Here is a 15,617-nt window from a genome sequence, read left to right as displayed (position 1 = left end):
TCAAAGCAAGTTACGTGAAAAAATTACATATGAGCCCATAGTTTTTGTTATATTTATGAAATACATACATATTTGTACGTAAAAAAAAGCATACTTAAAAAATGGTACATACTACCTAAAAATTAGTATATATACTACCTAATCATTGTTATATACTACATACTACACGTGTATGTATATATATATATATATATATATATATATATATAACAGGGCTATTCTGTTACTAGTTACTCCCGGGCCCTATAGGTACCGATCCAGAAGAAACCCAGTGAAAAAGCCCACCCACTCGCTCCCCACAGCCTTCTTCACCTAGCCGGCCCCGGGCGCCGCCCTACCACGCTGCCGCCCTGCCCCCCGACTCCTCACTGCGCCACCGCCCCATCCCGCCGGCCACGCGCGCCGCCCCACCCCGCCGGCCCCGGGCTCTGCCCCACCCGGCCGGCCACGCGCGTCGCCCCACCTCGTCGGCCACGCGCGCCGCCACACCCCACCGGCCCCCGCGCCTTGCCCCACCCCGCTGGCCCCGCGCGCCACCCCACCCCGTCGGCCCGTGCGCCGCCAAACCCCGCTGCCTACGGCCCAGCCCTTCGATCCCCTACCCCTGGGAAACGCCGGCTTCTCCCACTGCATCTTGCTCCCCCACGAGCTGCAGGTCCCGGTGGCTCGTTCCGCCGCACTGCGTCCAGGCATTCCAACCCTGCCGCCCTAGGCCGTTCGCCGCTGTTGTGCTCACGCTGGTTGTGCCGCGCCTCCAGCTCCCATGTGTGGCCCCTGCTGAGTGCACGTCATGTATTTGCTAAAATGTCTCAGTGCACTGGACTACTAGTTTTCTTGTGTTCATGTGCATTTGTAGCTCCCTTCTTGCTTGCTAATTGCTATAGCTTACAATACTTAGAGCATTTTTCGTGTGTGATCTGTAATTTAGGTGCTAACCAAAGAATAGGCAAGGTTATTCAGATAGAGGATCTTAACTAATCATGTTAATGGTTGGTCTTGCTCCCTGTGCATTTTCACTCACTGAGGGCGACTACTCCAGAAAAAAAAGCCATGGGAACGTGCTGCCCTCAGTCCTCTCTCGACAAATCCAGCAGTGCAGGTTCTCCTATGCACTAAGTATTGCCAGCGGCGATTCATCCATCATAGCTCATTGAGGCAATGCTGCTTTTCTGTATGCATACTTTATCTGTTTTGTTTTCTGGCAGGAAGGCACACCATTGTTCTCGTGCAACCATCTCCAAACAAAACGTCCAAAACTTTTATGGACTTCAGTTCACTCAACCAAGCCCTGGATGGTTAGTGTTCTCTCTTGCATGCTGCTTGAAATATTAATGCAATTTTACTTTGCTATCTGATTGTGCATGTGTTGTCGAAAATGAGGTTATCATGGGATTCTGAACATATGATAGTATTGTTTTGCATATGTATTATAGTTCATTAGTTCATCTATTCCTTGCTTCAGTTCTATGCACATAGTCATCAGCCATCATCACCGTACCACTTGGACTGAACATTCAGGAATTCAATTTATAATGTTGTTTACTGTCCTAATTTTTCGGTACCAGTAACCTTCCTATATACATATGCAGCTTTTCCGGTTCACCTTGTATATGGTTTTTCAGTTCACCTTGTATATGCCTTTTCAGTTCATCGTACATGTTTCAAAAGGAGCTCCCTTAGTTTCAGTAGATGTGGAGATGGGTAAAATCTAAAGTTCAACTTTTCTGATGGGGTACTTCATAAAGCAAAGAAAAAAGAAAAGCAGAGCAAAAGTGAAAAAAAAGAAAAAGAAAACCAAAGTTGTTTTGAGAAGAAAATGCCTATTGTCCAGTAATACATTCTCTCGTTAGTCTATGGTTATTTGTTCATGAGAACGAAAAAACAGTGTACAATACATATTACGTGCGCTGTTCACATATTATGGTTATTTGTTCGTTAGCCGCGTGCAGGAAGTTCAACGGCACAATCCCCGGCCGTTCAGTCTCGCTGCTGTGGGCGTGCCCCGCTCCAACTCCATCGCCTCTGCTTCACTGGTGAAAGGTGCGACCTGAGGAACCACGGGGGTTGAGGACGTCCAGCTCCGCAGTGCAACTCGGCATGATTCACGTCATCGATAGCCCCCATGTAGCAGCCCAGTATGTATTTTATTATCAGTTCGTAAAGGAAAGCTGAATCAGTGCAATGTGCGTGTTAAAAGAATAATTCACTTTTATATTGTATGGTAGTTCATTGTATAGAAAATTTGTAATAGTTCCTGCTTTTCAGTCCATCTACTTCCCGGTCACAAGTCCAATTAGTAGAAATTCAAATATGAAAATAACATCCATCTTGTTCTTGTAATCATCTTCAACCAATTTCGTATGTATCAGACTTGCATATGTTGATCAGTAGGGTAGATCTCTGTTGTATAAGAAGCTAGATGTTGATTTTCAATTATGCTATGACAAAATTTTCAGTCATCTTGAGTCTGTTTCCTATATCACTTCAGATCCTTTTTCTTGTTGGTCCAGTGCATGTCCCGCAATGAGCCAGGACAGGGAAGTTGTTGGACACTCCCGTCTTCGTCGGCCATCACGCTATGAGTGGCTATGGCCATTGGTCACCGTTGGTCGTCGGCCGTTCTTCTTCGCCACCTCCTGAAGGTCAGCTTCTGGTACACGGGAATGAAACACCAGACGAAGCAAAATTGAGTGATCACGGGGATGGAACACCCACAGCCGTAACTACAACTCTCCCTGTCTTCTCAAAGATTGAGTTTGTTTGTGCTGTTACGTCTCTCTCTACCAATTGGTGTGATTAAATTTATATTTTGATCGTTGGATCCTCGTTTTTTAAATCTAGCATGCACAAAGTTTAGAAAAGAGGCCCGAACGAATTGGGTGCACACTACCTTTTTGTTCTTATGCTTAGTAAACCTTGTTCAGTTTGCATTGGAGAACTTGTACTATTCCTGTTGCTCTCAAGCTATATGTTTATATGCCTAAAAATAACTTAAACAATCATTTTTGATATTTTTTTGTTGTCAAATAGAAGCTAAATAGTTTGGACATATGCAGTAATAACATTTCTGATGGAGAAGTACACATATTTAGAACTTTAATTAGTTACAAAACATGAATCTCATTCCCAAAATCCAAACTGACACCCCTGCTACGCACCTCGGCTTGTGCTGCTGGTGCTAGTGTGGATGTGTACCAAGTTCAACTACCAGTCTACGCCGAGTTCACGCATGTTTTCATGGACGACCAAGTTCAGGGATGCCTCTGTCCCTAAGGCAAGTTGAGGTGCTGTAAGCAGTTCTTTGTAATGGTCCTATTTAGTACTACTTGTTAGCGTTTTTTAACTCTCTTCATTTCTTTATAATAGGGTAGTTCAATTTTGCTAATCTCTACTCCTAATGGAGCAGTTGGTAGTCTCTGTTCCGGGTTTATTTTCGTCCCACCATTTTCGTCCGGTTTTTTTTCGTCCTCACTCCCACCTCTGACTTATCCACCAGAAACCGAAAAAACCTCCTCCTGAGGCCCCAACCCGCACCCATCCACGTACCAAAAAAATAGACCTACGAAGGTTAACCAACAAAAAAAGACCTACCAAGATTAACCAGCGAAAAAAAACCTAATGAAGGAGTTGGTAGTCCGGTACGGTTTATTTTCAACACTTTTCTAATGACAAAAGATCGCGGATCTAACTTTCCTAGCTTAGCCAAATCAACGAATCTCTTTCATAAATGCAATTTGCTTTAGGAAACAAATAATAGATTCTTTCCTACCTTAGCCAAATCAACGGATCTCTTCCATTAATGCAATTTGCTTTAGGAAACAAATAATAGATTATTTCCTACCTTAACCAAATCAGTGAATTTCTCTCATTAATGCAATTTGCTTTAGGAAATAAATAATAGATTTTCAGGAAACAAATAATGGATTTAATACGGTTTATTTTCAACACTTTCCTAATGACAAAAGATCACGGATCTAACTTTCCTAGCTTAGCCAAATCAACGAATCTCTTTCATAAATGCAATTTGCTTTAGGAAACAAATGATAGATTCTTTCCTACCTTAGCTAAATCGACGGATCTCTTCCATTAATGCAATTTACTTTAGGAAACAAATAATAGATTCTTTCCTACCTTAACCAAATCAACGGATCTCTTCCATTAATGCAATTTGCTTTAGGAAACAAATAATAGATTATTTCCTACCTTAACCAAATCAATGAATTTCTCTCATTAATGCAATTTGCTTTAGTAAATAAATAATAGATTTTCAGGAAACAAATAATGGATTTAATACGGTTTATTTTCAACACTTTCGTAATGACAAAAGATCACGGATCTAACTTTCCTAGCTTAGCCAAATCAACGAATCTCTTTCATAAATGCAATTTGCTTTAGGAAACAAATGATAGATTCTTTCCTACCTTAGCCAAATCAACAGATCTCTTCCATTAATGCAATTTGCTTTAGGAAACAAATAATAGATTCTTTCCTACCTTAACCAAATCAGTGAATTTCTCTCATTAATGCAATTTGCTTTAGGAAATAAATAATAGATTTTGAGGAAACAAATAATGGATTTAAAGAAATTCATAGGTAAACCATCTCTACTACTTATTAAAGAAGAAAACATGTACATCGCTAAGTGTACCCAGCCTAACGTACACATAACAACATAGCTCAATTATAACCACACGATCAGAATCACTTAATTTAATCTAATCCAGAGCCAAAAACGCGCTTAGCAATTTACCTGGGCGGATGAAAACTCTGCCGTACCAAACGTTCCGCGCGCCCCGCGTCGACCCCGGTACATCGTTTCCTAATCCAAGGAAAGGAAAACACAATCCGATATCGAAAGATCCCTGAATGCAGGTGAGCGACGCGGTCAACACGGGGAGGCGGCGGCATCTCGAGGGAACGGTGATGGGCAAGTTGTGGGCTCCGGCGGGGCTGCTGTGGATCTGGCGGATGGCAGCAGGATCGGGTCGACGACGGACGGCTCCGGCGAGAGTCGGAGGGACGACGGCGGCGGCTGAGCTCCTCCATGGCCTGCTGCGGTTCCAGGGAGAACAGAAGGAAGGGAGGGGAGGAAGGGCACGGCCAGCAGGCTCTCACCTCTCTTACCTCCATGCCGCCGTCGACACGACCCCCGAGCCTAGACCACGACCCATGCGACGGGACCCCGCTGTTGCCGGCGGCGGTGCCGGGTTCCATGATCTATTCGACTTCATGTGTCGAATCATCAAGTCCGCACCAGCACTCCGCCGGGCCCCTCAGTGGGATCGGCGTCCGTATCAGCTCCTGCCTCTGCAAGTCAAGGGGTAGGCTGATCGATCGCATCTCCAAGAGTCCCTCGCCGCCACAACGCCTGCAGTCGCGGATGGCCGTACCTGTCGACGGGAGTGGCTGAGCAGGGGACATCCCGCCGATCCGATGGCGGAAGGGCGAGATAATGGGCAAGTCTACCTCGGGTTGAATCTGGACACCAGCGAGCTCCTTGCAGTAAACCAGGTGCTGGACTTTTGCATTTTGTTTATCAGGTTTGCACTGTGTGAATCACGCCGGTCCAGCTCTCACCCCTCTCTGACCTCCATGCCGCAGTTGGGCGCTCCTCCGAAACAAGATTATCGCGTCCAGGTATACAGTCCGCCACAAAACTCTCCCGTGCAGTGGGCGTACAGAAGGTACCTTCCTCTCCTGATTTTGTATATGGCAGTGTAGTACTATGTGGTTAACTGAAAACGAAGAGTAAGCAAATTAGTTCCTGTCAGAACAACTGTAGCCGGCATCGCCGCCGTCGCTTATGGAGCTCCACACCATTCCCCAATTGTACGAGAGCATGTTCAATCTTCGCCATTCTATACTATGTGCAAATGGTCAACTCTTTTCCAAACAAGAAGATATGAGGATTAGGCATATATGCCCCATAAGGTAGCTATATTCATGTGTTGTAGTGTGGATTATGGTCACGCTCTGTCTTGGACTGCAGATAGCTAGGTTAACAAAAATGGATACTCTGCATATTTTCTGAATTTTTAGTAAGGTCTACATGAATAAGGTTAGCAGTAGTTCTGACTTGGGGCACTGGTTAATTCTTCACATGCAGGAACGTGGAGAGATGGTGGGCTCCAAGCCCATGGTGATTTTATTGTGCTTGCAGCTTGAGATGTACTTGGTCCAAATGAAATCATCATTTTGAAGGGTTAGTAGATGATGCTCAATGCCATAAACCTGCACCGATCGTCACTCATGTCATCTCATAGAAGTCTATTGAATTTTAATTAACTTTTGCTGTATGCTATCCATGATGTAAGTGGAGATAGGAAGTTCCAAAAAAATCCTGCACAATGGGGATGTGCACCAATGATTTCACAGGATAAGATGTTTGTGAAGTATGAAAAATTATAACCTAAGAAAAACTTTTATTTACATATATTCATGCATACTTTGAATTTTAGAAACATGTATTGCACGTATATAGTTAGATCTTAATTTTGTTTATTTTTCAAAATGCTTGTACCCACTAGATTTCATTTTTTACCTTGAAGCAGTATTATATTACTATTATTTGGAATCCACCTTGATCCTCTACTTCTATTTTTCCTAGGCAACTTCGCATGGAATTAGGATCACTTAATAAGGTTCTGGTTTCTTTTTCAAATTCACTTGCTTTATGCATGAACCTATTATAGATTTGTTGGTGTTGATTTGCAGTAAGAGCAAATGTAATATTGTTCTCATCAATTTCTTTCATAGCATGTGTAATGCGTTATAACATCATTTTCATTGGATTGGAAAAGGTGATAAACATGCAACCATTCTTACTCGATGATATGAATACTTCAGGAGCAATGGTGGCATTTGTTTGCACATTAGTATTTCATTATGTAGTAAAGGATATGGTCTGGTAGTCATTCTTTATCGTTATAGTTATTGTCAAATGGTGGAATATTGCTGCCTAGCAGCTCTGGTTCATGTGTGTGTGAAAAACAATGTAAAATCATTTTTGTTGCTGTAGAATCTCATGAGTCGTATGAAAAAGAAGGCTAGGATATTTATATTTTTTAATTGTTCAGCTTCTTGTGTTACAAATCTGGGCATACCTTTTGTTTGAGATAAATTTAGGCATAAATTGTCACAAATAAATGGGTGGCGTTGGGTCAAGGTTCAGGAACCCAGGGGCATCATGCTTCTTTTGAGCCACATGGGGAGAATTACATCCATGTATTAGAAAAACTAGGTGCCCGCTTAAACAGAAAAAATACAACTCTTGCTGACCGGGAGCTTCATGGTAGTGGCTAGAATTTAATCAGAGATCCATGTACAGGTTGATTGTTATGAAACCATGCGATGGAATCTTGATGTTGACAATGTCCAGAAATCTGATTCGTCAGAGACAAAATCCAACCTTAATTCCCCCATTCAGATCATGAAATATTGGGGTTAACAGTTTGCGATGTAAGATGGGTTGAGATCTGCTATACGTTAACTTTCTTTTGTTCAAATGTTTTCTTTTGTTTTGAAACCTTAATGTTTTCTGTTGTGGGGTGACAATGTCTGGGTTTATGCTAACAAGCAAGAAAAAAGTTACATGCAATGAGTTCCCAATCTTGAAATATTGAAATATTGAAGCATATCTTGGAACGACGGAGTTCCCAATCTTCATGGTAGATGATGGGACACTGGATGCTGAAGTTGCTTATTGTCTCGCGTAGAACAATAGCATGTCCTTATTTTTTGCTATGTTTTGCCCATGTTGATTACGATGGCATTGTTTTGAACATTCTATCTGTGTTGATAAAAAAGGAGATGATTTGGTATGCCCTCCTTGCAAAGGATCGAGCCTGGTCGGTTGGTTCTTGGTTGGGTGTTGTTGAGACGATCCAAGCCACCAGCAATTCGAGCTTGTCTTCATGGTGTGTAATTATATTTAGGTAGACAAAATCCCCTGATGATAGCCCAAAAAGAAGATTCGGCGTGACATGGAGATAAAGTGTTGCGTGTGGCAGGAAAGAGACAAACATATTCAGAAATCCAAACCACCAGGATGACAGTTGCGAGATGGCGATTGGATGGTGCTGACACATCTTGCTAGCAAGGAGGCTGTTTGCCGAAATTGGACTTTGGATTGTTATAAAATTTCAGTTTAGACCAATTCTTGTTAAACATAACATGTTATTGTGACAACTATTATGAAAAAAATTGATTTAGATAATCAAAATGATGAAGAAATTCCTAAACTTACGTGCGCTGCACGTGCACCCTTTCCAATTTGAAGGGCTGCTTATCGGTTTTAAATCTTGAAGTTTGCACGGTCACTAATATGACCATGCTATTTTAGAGTGATAACCTTCATTTCAGGCAGTAATGAAACTTGAAATGCCAGTTGACTAACAGTAATAAACACCAAGAATACTGGTTGATGTTAATGGGAATTATGATTAGCGATGATTCATCTTATGCTCTGGTGGAACGGGTCAAGCCGGTTTGCGCGGTGAGTATTGTCCGTTACTTATTTTCATACTAACTACATATATTGTTTGTGCAGGATGGATATGAGTTGAGAAAGCAGTTTTTATTATACTTGCTAAAACATCGTGGGAATGAAGCTAAAGACAACTTTCCGTATATTGTGAAAGAATTTCTTAAGCGTATAACCTAGATATTAATAATTTTATAATAGATGTTTAGTTGGAACTCCATTAAGTTTGTTACATGGACATGCCGTTAATTTTTCTTTTTGGCAATTTACATTGCAAAAATGTACTTTAATTATTAAATAATTGTGTCTGTGTTATATTGTCCGTACGTGTGAAATTTAACATGCATTATCTTTATATAACTCTTGCAAACTATTTTAAGAGCCCGTGGCAACGCACGGGCATTGTACTAGTTCCTACAGTTCTCTAGTTAGAAAACCAGTAGTTCATTTTTTTAATTCCTCTGGTCTACAAAATTATTTGACCACCGTCGTTGGCTGTTCTTCTTCGACATCTCCTAAAGTTCAGCTTACGTCATCTCATCCTTGTATCTCTACGTATGTTCAATCGTTGCTCGCCTAAGAGTTCACAAACGAAGATTTCGAACAGTGATCTCTAAATATTTTCTTGATCACTAAACATGACCAATTTTAGCATGTTTCCTGAAATATTTTAGTGTTTTCATCGACAAGTTCACACACTACTGTCTCGGACGTTCAAACATTTGTTTCCCTAATGTTCAGATATTATTGTCTAGGAATACATGCTGTAACTTCGAGAGGAAAAGTTCATGTTGATTACTCGCGTCAAGTGTAAAAGTTTGCCAATATACAATCTATAAGTTCAATATCCAGTACATTAGTTTAGTAGTTGGTACTAACTACTACAAAAATTTTCTTGATGTTGGAGTAGTTAGTTTAGTAGTGTCCAGTACTTCAATTTTTGTAGCTCACCTCTAATTTGTTTCTTTCTACTGCTCTTTCCTCTAACAATTTTGTTTCTCTCTATACTGCAGCATGAGGGAGGTTTGGATGGACGCGGATCACTAGCCCACTATGACGACGCTGACTAGCACGAAGGACACCAGCAGGTTGAGGATGAAGTACATGATGCAGGCAATGAGGATGATCAAAACATGGAATCCGTACACAAAGCAGCAGCTGCAAATTCAAATTTTCTATCTATGGCGATTTGATTGCTACTTCTTAAAGAAAAGTGTACATGACAGTTAGATGTTTGTGCAAGAAAGGAAAAATTGTTTGAATTAAAAACATTGATCAGGTCGATAGTGCTCTCTCCTGCCTATTTTGGTTGATGTCCATGAATAGAGAAAAAATTGTATGGGAATGTTTAATTATTACTAGCATGTAAATTCAAAAAATAAAACACAGTCGGTTCGTCTATGAAATTTGAGAAAGTTTGTCTATGGACCTGAGGAAAATATGCTCAAAGAAATATCACAACACATTTATTTGGGTAATAAGTTATTTTAGTTTAGCTACACAAACCATGCAGGTTCGATGATGATGGTACCATAAGTTCGGACAAGAAAACAAATATGAATTATAGCAGAAAACTTTCACTTCTATAAGTTCAAGTGCTCATCCACACTCGGAAATTCAAGTTGGTAAAAGCTCAAAACAGTAAAAGTTCAAGTTGCAAAACAAAAGAAGTCCAGAACACCGTTGTAAAGAAACGACTCTAAAAAAAGAAACACACAAAACAATTTCGTTTTATTAAAAAAAACATTTAATTCAAACCGGTATAAAGTATGCATTTTCGGGCATGATGATACCATTGAGAAGTTACGAGAAAAATTATACCGAAAATACAGAGTAAAGTCTAGTGTGTGAAAACACACTCAGTACAAAACCATACAAACATCCGTTCAAGTACTCTTTTTTCGAAACCATTCAAAACTACTGTGAAAAATATCTCAGTACAAACACCCAAATAAATTTTTCGACCGGAAAAACAATACAATGGGTCTTACCGTATTCAAAATTAATTTTTAACGATAGCGAATTTGAGAAAATATTCGACATGACTAAGTTTTCCATTTTTGATATCTTTCCAACGGTATATTATTTGCCCCATTTCGGCAAACTTTAAAAAAAAATTGCGTTTGAAATCAAATTTCACCGTATTCGAATTCGAGTTTAAACCTTAAGGAATTAGAAATACATTTCTATACAAAAAAGTTGTGCATTTTCCATAGCTTTCCAACGCCGTATAATTTGCATCAATCCGACAAACCGTTTGCCAAAAAACGTGAAAATACGTTTCGCCTAGAATTTCACCGTTTTTCAAATTACTTTTAAATTGTATAGAATTTGAAAAAATAATAGATATATGGAAGATGCGGATTTTTACCAGGTTTCCAACCCATCTTATTTGCTCAATTCCGACAAACCATTTGAAAATTGAGTCCAAAATATGATTCTCGTTTTCGGTTTTGAAATAACGGTTTTCTCAAAACTGCTCCTAATCGTGATGATTTTGCCAAAAATCCTATATGACTGTCATGTAGCTTTCAAGAGCTTTGCAACGATATATTACACGCCTCATTCCGACAAAAAAATTCGCAATTTTTTTTGAACTAAAGAGGACGATCAATTCAACGAGATGAAAATCATCAGTACAACCGCCTGAAACCGTCAGTTCAACTAGGGTAACGGAATAATATTATGTTACACGAAACAGAATAGCCCAGATGTATATAAATAACTGAAATAAACATCTAATTACATAAGTGACTATACAGATCATTCGCACACACCTTAATAAACAATTGTATGAATTCTAAACTAGGAGAAACGATCGCCTAGTCATCTACTTCTTGTGACGCTCCCGCCACTGCTCTGTGACTCGATCCCTCGTCTGGGTCAGGAAGAAGACACTCCCTCATGTCAACGATCCGCATGTACATCTTGTAGCTTATGTACGCATCCTTGGCCGCGTACTTGACGTGTTGTTCATCCAGTCTCTCATGTCAGCCACTGTGTCAGGCGTTCTTGTCCTTCTTGCGCTCATCCTTCATCTTCATGTAGTAGGGGTCTTATACGTCTCCAACGTATCTATAATTTTTGATTGTTCCATGCTATTATATTATCTATTTTGGATGTTTTATATGCATTAATATGCTATTTTATATTATTTTTGGGACTAACTTATTAACCTAGAGCCCAGTGCCCGTTTATATTTTTTCCTTGTTTTTGAGCTTCGCAGAGAAGGAATACCAAACGGAGTCCAAACGGAATAAAATCTTCGCGATGATTTTTCTTGGACCAGAAGACACCCCGGAGACTTGGAGATCAAGTCAGAAGAGCCGCGAGGCGGCGGCAAGGGGGGAGGGCGCGCCTCCCTGCCTTGCCGCCTCCTTGGGACTCGTCTGACCTAACCCTTGGCCCTATATATTCATATATATTCCAAAACCACCAGAAGCATCCACGAAAATACTTTTCCACTGCCGCAACCTTCTGTTCCCGTGAGATCCCATCTTGGGCCTTTTTCGGCATCCTGCCGGAGGGGGATTCGATCACGGAGGGCTTCTACATCAACTCTATTGCTCATCCGATGAAGCATGAGTAGTTTACCACAGACCTACGGGTCCATAGCTAGTAGCTAGACGGCTTCTTCTCTCTTTTTGATTCTCAATACCATGTTCTCCTCGATGTTCTTGGAGATCTATCCGATGTAATCTTCTTTTGCAGTGTGTTTGTCGAGATCCGATGAATTGTGGATTTATGATCAGCTTATCTATGAATATTATTTGAATCTTCTCTGAATTCTTTTATGCATGATTTGATATCTTTGTAATTCTCTTCGAACTATCGGTTTAGTTTGGCCAACTAGATTGGTTTTTCTTGCAATGGGAGAAGTGCTTAGCTTTGGGTTCACTCTTGCGGTGTCCTCACCCAGTGACAAAGTAGGGGCAACAAGGCACGTATTGTATTGTTGCCATCGAGGATAAAAAGATGGGGTTTACATCATATTGCTTGAGTTTATTCCTCTACATCATGTCATCTTACTTAAAGCCTTACTCTGTTCTTCATGAACTTAATACTCTAGATGCAGGCAAGAGTCGGTCGATGTTTGGAGTAATAGTAGTAGATGCAGGCAGGAGTTGGTCTACTTGACACGGACGTGATGCCTATATTTCATAATCATTGCGTTAGATATCGTCATAACTTTGCGCTTTTCTATCAATTGCTTGATAGTAATTTGTTCACCCATCGTATTATTTGCTATCTTGAGAGAAGCCTCTAGTGAAACCTATGGCCCCCGGATCTATTTTCCATCATATAAGTTTCTGATCTACTATTTTGCAATCTTTTACTTTCCGATCTATAAACCAAAAACCTCAAAAATATTTACATTATCTTTTGTTTAGTTTCATCTATCTCTATCAGATCTCACTTTTGCAAGTGACCGTGAAGGGATTGACAACCCCTTTATCGCGTTGGGTGCAAGTGTTTGATTGTTTGTGCAGGTATTGGTGATTTGTGCGTTGTCTCCTACTGAATTGATACCCTGGTTCTCTAACTGGGGGAAATACTTATCTCTAGTTTGCTGCATCACCCTTTCCTCTTTAAGGGAAAAACCAACCCAAGCCAAGAAGTAGCAGGAAGAATTTCCGGTGCCGTTGCCGGGGAGATCTACGCCAAGTCAAGACATACCAAGTACCCATCATAAAACTCTCGTCTCTTGCATTACATTATTCGCCATTTGCCTCTCGTTTTCCTCTCCCCCACTTCTAAAACGATTTTCGAAAAGATTTGCCTTTTTCTTTCGCCCTTCTTCCATTCGTCTTCTCGTTTGCCCGTTGTTTGCTCGTGTTGCCATGTGCCTTCTATTTGCTTGCATTTTCGCTTGCTAAAAATCTATTGATATGGATCCTCATCCTCTTGCTAATATTTTTAGAAGATCCAATTATGATGAACCAATTGCTAGTGAGTTGTGTGCACTAGATTATCTTTATGAAGTTTTGCTTGAAATTCCTGAATCTGGAAATTGTGATGAAGTGCTAAAAGAAGAAATTTATGAAGTGATTCACGATAGCTCCTTGAATGAAAAGCATGATTGCAATGATGTCATTATAAATTCTATTAATGTTAATTGTGCTAATAATATGCAAAACCCTAAGCTTGGGGATGCTAGTTTTGCTATGTCCACTAATTATTGTAATGATCATGATTGGGGTGATAATGCTTTTTATGATCTTGAAAATTTCTTGAAGCCTCATGATGAATATGTTTGCGGTAGTATTGAAAGTGGGTTTGGAAGAATGTCAACTCTAGGCAATAGTGATCCCACTACTTTGGAGAATGATCAATCTTATGAATTTTTTGATAAAAGTGGGTTTGGAGAGGTCATGACTTTATTTGATGATAATCCTACTATTTTGGAAGAGTGTCAACTTTGCATGCATGTGGATCATGTTGAGCATATTTTATGTGATAGTTATATTGTTGAATTTGATTGTGATCCTACATGTAATTATTATGAGAGAGGAAAATATGGTTGTAGAAATTTTCATGTTACTAAATTACCTCTCGTTACGTTGAGATTGCTATTGTTTCTTTCTTCTTCCTTGCATATGCTAGTTTTTGCTTGTCTTCATAATTTGTTTGCTTATATAATGCCTATGCATAGGAAGTATGTTAGACTTAAACTTGTTTTTCTATATGCTACATGATGCTCTCTTCGTGTTTCAACTACTATCTTTCATGTGAGCATCATTAAAATCTCAATGCCTGGCTAAAAGGCTTTAAAGAAAAGCGCTTGTTGGGTGACAACCCAATATTTTTACTTGCTGTTTTGCAATAAATAATTCATCTAGCCTCTGGTTAGATGTGTTTTTGTGTTTTAATCAGTGTTTGTGCCAAGTAAGACCTTTGGAATGGCTTACGGTGATAGTTGTTTTGATATTGCTGAAAAACAGAAACCTTTGCACCCAGGAAAATAATTATCATACTTCACAGAAGCATGATTTTGATCTGATCCTTTTTCACAATATTGGTACAAAAATTGTCTAGGTTGTCCTAATGTTTCAGAAATTTTGGAGTTACAGAAGTATTCGAGAGTTACAGATTACTGCATACCGTTCTGTTTTTGATAGATTATGTTTTCTATGTGTTGTTTGCTTATTTTGATGAATCTATGGGTAGTATCGGGGGGTATGAACCATGGAAAAGTTGGCATACAGTAGATATTCCACCAATATAAATAAAGAATGAGTTCACAACAGTACCAAAAGTGGTGATTTATTTTCTTATACTAACGGAGCTTATGAGATTTTCTGTTGAGTTTTGTTTTGTGAAGTTTTCAAGTTTTGGGCAAGGATTTGATGGACTATGGAATAAGGAGTGGCAAGGGCCTCAGCTTGGGGATGCCCAAGGCACCGCAAGGTAATATTCAAGGACAACCAAGAGCCTAAGCTTGGGATGCCCCGGAAGGCATCCCCTCTTTCGTCTTCGTCTATCGGTAACTTTACTTGAGGCTATATTTTTATTCACCACATGATATGTGTTTTGCTTGGAGCGTCTTGTATGATATGAGTCTTTACTTTTTAGTTTGCCACAATCATCCTTGCTGTACACACCTTTTGAGAGGGACACGCATGAATCGTGATTTATTAGAATACTCTATGTGCTTCACTTATATCTTTTGAGCTAGGCAATTTTGCTCTAGTGCTTCACTTATATCTTTTTAGAGCACGGCGGTGGTTTCATTTTATAGAAATTGTTGAACTCTCATGATTCACTTATATGATTTTGAGAGTCTTTTTAAACAGCATGGTAATTTGCTTTGGTTATGAATTTAGTCCTAATATGATAGGCATCCAAGAGGGATATAATAAAAGCTTTCATATAAAGTGCATTGAATACTATGAGAAGTTTGATTCCTTATGATTGCTTTGAGATATAGAGATGGTGATATTAGAGTCAGGCTAGTGAGTAATTGTGAATTGGAGAAATACTTGTGTTAAGGTTTGTGATTCCCGTAGCATGCACGTATGGTGAACCGTTATGTAACGAAGTTGGAGCATGAGGTATTTTTTGATTGTGTTCCTTATGAGTGGCGGTCGGGGACGAGCGATGGTATTTTCCTACCAAAATATCCCCCTAGGAGCAT

At 39.9% G+C, this 15,617-nt stretch overlaps 1 long non-coding RNA gene across 4 annotated transcripts; it reads left to right on the top strand.

The window, feature by feature from the left end:
- Positions 1-360: 360 nt before the first annotated feature.
- LOC109732593 (uncharacterized) lies at positions 361-3,341 on the top strand. Of its 4 annotated transcripts, XR_005754863.3 has the most exons (3): positions 494-1,295; positions 1,940-2,135; positions 2,511-3,011. It is a non-coding gene; the product is annotated as an uncharacterized lncRNA (long non-coding RNA). The 4 variants fall into 4 exon arrangements; XR_012182417.1 differs by having other exon boundaries at positions 361-1,295; positions 1,950-3,341; XR_006663004.2 differs by having other exon boundaries at positions 361-2,135; positions 2,489-3,341.
- The last annotated feature ends 12,276 nt before the right edge of the window (positions 3,342-15,617 follow it).

This window comes from Aegilops tauschii, chromosome 4 (genome assembly GCF_002575655.3).
Source record: "Aegilops tauschii subsp. strangulata cultivar AL8/78 chromosome 4, Aet v6.0, whole genome shotgun sequence".
In the NCBI taxonomy this organism is placed as follows: Eukaryota; Viridiplantae; Streptophyta; class Magnoliopsida; order Poales; family Poaceae; genus Aegilops; species Aegilops tauschii.
Note: the sequence above shows the minus strand (reverse complement) of the source record. Positions and strands in the feature narration are given on the sequence as shown.